The following is a 6569-nucleotide window of genomic DNA, read 5'->3' on the forward strand; positions in this document are numbered from 1 at the left end:
CCCTATTATATATATACAGAAGAGATAACAGTATATACACATATATGGCCCCTATTATATATATATACAGAAGAGATAACAGTATATACACATATATGGCCCCTATTATATATATACAGAAGAGATAACAGTATATACACATATATGGCCCCTATTATATATATACAGAAGAGATAACAGTATATACACATATATGGCCCCTATTATATATATATATATACAGAAGAGATAACAGTATATACACATATATGGCCCCTATTATATATATATACAGAAGAGATAACAGTATATACACATATATGGCCCCTATTATATATATACAGAAGAGATAACAGTATATACACATATATGGCCCCTATTATATATATATATACAGAAGAGATAACAGTATATACACATATATGGCCCCTATTATATATATACAGAAGAGATAACAGTATATACACATATATGGCCCCTATTATATATATACAGAAGAGATAACAGTATATACACATATATGACCCCTATTATATATATACAGAAGAGATAACAGTATATACACATATATGGCCCCTATTATATATATACAGAAGAGATAACAGTATATACACATATATGACCCCTATTATATATATACAGAAGAGATAACAGTATATACACATATATGGCCCCTATTATATATATATATACAGAAGAGATAACAGTATATACAAATATATGGCCCCTATTATATATATACAGAAGAGATAACAGTATATACACATATATGGCCCCTATTATATATATACAGAAGAGATAACAGTATATACACATATATGGCCCCTATTATATATATACAGAAGAGATAACAGTATATACAAATATATGGCCCCTATTATATATATATACAGAAGAGATAACAGTATATACACATATATGACCCCTATTATATATATACAGAAGAGATAACAGTATATACATATATATGGCCCCTATTATATATATATACAGAAGAGATAACAGTATATACACATATATGACCCCTATTATATATATATACAGAAGAGATAACAGTATATACACATATATGGCCCCTATTATATATATACAGAAGAGATAACAGTATATACACATATATGGCCCCTATTATATATATACAGAAGAGATAACAGTATATACACATATATGGCCCCTATTATATATATACAGAAGAGATAACAGTATATACACATATATGGCCCCTATTATATATATATACAGAAGAGATAACAGTATATACACATATATGGCCCCTATTATATATATACAGAAGAGATAACAGTATATACACATATATGGCCCCTATTATATATATATATATACAGAAGAGATAACAGTATATACACATATATGGCCCCTATTATATATATATATATATACAGAAGAGATAACAGTATATACACATATATGGCCCCTATTATATATATATACAGGAGATAACAGTATATCCACATATATGGCCCCTATTATATATATATACAGAAGAGATAACAGTATATACACATATATGGCCCCTATTATATATATATACAGAAGAGATAACAGTATATACACATATATGACCCCTATTATATATATACATAATAGATAACAGTATATACACATATATGGCCCCTATTATATATACAGAAGAGATAACAGTATATATACATATATGGCCCCTATTATATATACAGAAGAGATAACAGTATATACACATATATGGCCCCTATTATATATATACAGAAGAGATAACAGTATATACACATATATGGCCCCTATTATATATATATACAGAAGAGATAACAGTATATACACATATATGGCCCCTATTATATATATACAGAAGAGATAACAGTATATACACATATATGGCCCCTATTATATATATATACAGAAGAGATAACAGTATATACACATATATGACCCCTATTATATATATACAGAAGATATAACAGTATATACACATATATGGCCCCTATTATATATATACAGGAGATAACAGTATATCCACATATATGGCCCCTATTATATATATATACAGAAGAGATAACAGTATATACACATATATGGCCCCTATTATATATATATACAGAAGAGATAACAGTATATACACATATATGGCCCCTATTATATATATACAGAAGAGATAACAGTATATACACATATATGGCCCCTATTATATATATACATAATAGATAACAGTATATACACATATATGGCCCCTATTATATATATATACAGAAGAGATAACAGTATATACACATATATGACCCCTATTATATATATACATAATAGATAACAGTATATACACATATATGGCCCCTATTATATATATATACAGAAGAGATAACAGTATATATACATATATGGCCCCTATTATATATATACAGAAGAGATAACAGTATATACACATATATGGCCCCTATTATATATATACAGAAGAGATAACAGTATATACACATATATGGCCCCTATTATATATATATACAGGAGAGATAACAGTATATACACATATATGACCCCTATTATATATACAGAAGAGATAACAGTATATACACATATATGGCCCCTATTATATATATACAGAAGAGATAACAGTATATATACATATATGGCCCCTATTATATATATACACAGAAGAGATAACAGTATATACACATATATGACCCCTATTATATATATATACAGAAGAGATAACAGTATATACACATATATGGCCCCTATTATATATATATATATACAGAAGAGATAACAGTATATACACATATATGGCCCCTATTATATATATACAGAAGAGATAACAGTATATACACATATATGGCCCCTATTATATATATACAGAAGAGATAACAGTATATACACATATATGGCCCCTATTATATATATACAGAAGAGATAACAGTATATACACATATATGGCCCCTATTATATATATACAGAAGAGATAACAGTATATACACATATATGGCCCCTATTATATATATATATACAGAAGAGATAACAGTATATACACATATATGGCCCCTATTATATATATATACAGAAGAGATAACAGTATATACACATATATGGCCCCTATTATATATATATATAGAAGAGATAACAGTATATACACATATATGGCCCCTATTATATATATACAGAAGAGATAACAGTATATACACATATATGGCCCCTATTATATATATATACAGAAGAGATAACAGTATATACACATATATGGCCCCTATTATATATATACAGAAGAGATAACAGTATATACACATATATGGCCCCTATTATATATATACAGAAGAGATAACAGTATATACACATATATGACCCCTATTATATATATACAGAAGAGATAACAGTATATACACATATATGGCCCCTATTATATATATATATACAGAAGAGATAACAGTATATACACATATATGGCCCCTATTATATATATACAGAAGAGATAACAGTATATACACATATATGGCCCCTATTATATATATATACAGAAGAGATAACAGTATATACACATATATGGCCCCTATTATATATATACAGAAGAGATAACAGTATATACACATATATGGCCCCTATTATATATATATATACAGAAGAGATAACAGTATATACACATATATGGCCCCTATTATATATATACAGAAGAGATAACAGTATATACACATATATGGCCCCTATTATATATATATACAGAAGAGATAACAGTATATACACATATATGGCCCCTATTATATATATACAGAAGAGATAACAGTATATACACATATATGGCCCCTATTATATATATACAGAAGAGATAACAGTATATACACATATATGGCCCCTATTATATATATACAGAAGAGATAACAGTATATACACATATATGGCCCCTATTATATATATACAGAAGAGATAACAGTATATACACATATATGGCCCCTATTATATATATATACAGAAGAGATAACAGTATATACACATATATGGCCCCTATTATATATATATACAGAAGAGATAACAGTATATACACATATATGGCCCCTATTATATATATATACAGAAGAGATAACAGTATATACACATATATGGCCCCTATTATATATATACAGAAGAGATAACAGTATATACACATATATGGCCCCTATTATATATATATATACAGAAGAGATAACAGTATATACACATATATGGCCCCTATTATATATATATACAGAAGAGATAACAGTATATACACATATATGGCCCCTATTATATATATACAGAAGAGATAACAGTATATACACATATATGGCCCCTATTATATATATACAGAAGAGATAACAGTATATACACATATATGGCCCCTATTATATATATACAGAAGAGATAACAGTATATACACATATATGGCCCCTATTATATATATATACAGAAGAGATAACAGTATATACACATATATGGCCCCTATTATATATATATATAGAAGAGATAACAGTATATACACATATATGGCCCCTATTATATATATACAGAAGAGATAACAGTATATACACATATATGGCCCCTATTATATATATATACAGAAGAGATAACAGTATATACACATATATGGCCCCTATTATATATATACAGAAGAGATAACAGTATATACACATATATGGCCCCTATTATATATATACAGAAGAGATAACAGTATATACACATATATGACCCCTATTATATATATACAGAAGAGATAACAGTATATACACATATATGGCCCCTATTATATATATATATACAGAAGAGATAACAGTATATACACATATATGGCCCCTATTATATATATACAGAAGAGATAACAGTATATACACATATATGGCCCCTATTATATATATATACAGAAGAGATAACAGTATATACACATATATGGCCCCTATTATATATATACAGAAGAGATAACAGTATATACACATATATGGCCCCTATTATATATATATATACAGAAGAGATAACAGTATATACACATATATGGCCCCTATTATATATATACAGAAGAGATAACAGTATATACACATATATGGCCCCTATTATATATATACAGAAGAGATAACAGTATATACACATATATGGCCCCTATTATATATATACAGAAGAGATAACAGTATATACACATATATGGCCCCTATTATATATATACAGAAGAGATAACAGTATATACACATATATGGCCCCTATTATATATATACAGAAGAGATAACAGTATATACACATATATGGCCCCTATTATATATATATACAGAAGAGATAACAGTATATACACATATATGGCCCCTATTATATATATACAGAAGAGATAACAGTATATACACATATATGGCCCCTATTATATATATATACAGAAGAGATAACAGTATATACACATATATGGCCCCTATTATATATATATACAGAAGAGATAACAGTATATACACATATATGACCCCTATTATATATATACAGAAGAGATAACAGTATATACACATATTACAGACATTACTATATAATATAACAATAATATACTTCTCTCTTCTCACCTCCCTGTATATAGAAGACTCAGGTAACTTAAGGACCTTCAGTGATGTCACAATCATGTGATCAGTCACATGGGTGGGAGGAGTCAGGCTACAACCTACATAAGGCACGAAAGACCCTCAATTCTGATATTTCATCAATCCTCTCTATAGAACTATTTATATATGGACCAATAGCGCCCCCGAGTGGTTACAATTATATAATTATAGAGACATCATTTATTATACATTTCATCAATCCTCTCTATAGAACTATTTATATATGACCCAATAGCGCCCCCGAGTGGTGACAATTATATAATTATAGAGACATCATTTATTATACATTTCATCAATCCTCTCTATAGATCTATTTATATATGGACCAATAGCGCCCCCGAGTGGTGACAATTATATAATTATACAGACATCATTTATTATACATTTCATCAATCCTCTCTATAGATCTATTTATATATGACCAATAGCGCCCCCGAGTGGTGACAATTATATAATTATAGAGACATCATTTATTATACATTTCATCAATCCTCTCTATAGAACTATTTATATATAATCCAATAGCGCCCCCGAGTGGTGACAATTATATAATTATACAGACATCATTTATTATACATTTCATCAATCCTCTCTATAGAACTATTTATATATGACCAATAGCGCCCCCGAGTGGTGACAATTATATAATTATACAGACATAATTTATTATACATTTCATCAATCCTCTCTATAGAACTATATATATATGGACCAATAGCGCCCCCGAGTGGTGACAATTATATAATTATAGAGACATCATTTATTATACATTTCATCAATCCTCTCTATAGAACTATTTATATATGACCAATAGCGCCCCCGAGTGGTGACAATTATATAATTATAGAGACATCATTTATTATACATTTCATCAATCCTCTCTCTATAGATCTATTTATATATGATCCAATAGCGCCCCCGAGTGGTGACAATTATATAATTATAGAGACATCATTTATTATACATTTCATCAATCCTCTCTATAGAACTATTTATATATGGACCAATAGCGCCCCCGAGTGGTGACAATTA

The 6569-nt window shown here is 28.4% G+C and overlaps 1 protein-coding gene across 1 annotated transcript in view; it reads right to left on the reverse strand.

Moving 5' to 3' along the window:
* Nucleotides 1–5598, reverse strand: part of LOC130358153 (zinc finger protein 436-like) — a 334942-nt gene extending 329344 nt beyond the window's left edge. Inside the window, exon 1 of the mRNA XM_056560991.1 lies at nt 5502–5598. The gene's annotated coding sequence lies outside the window, so the exon portion shown is untranslated. The remainder of the gene's footprint in view (nt 1–5501) is intronic.
* Between the last annotated feature and the right edge of the window lie 971 nt (nt 5599–6569).

Source organism: Hyla sarda, chromosome 2 (assembly GCF_029499605.1).
Source record: "Hyla sarda isolate aHylSar1 chromosome 2, aHylSar1.hap1, whole genome shotgun sequence".
Taxonomy (NCBI): Eukaryota; Metazoa; Chordata; class Amphibia; order Anura; family Hylidae; genus Hyla; species Hyla sarda.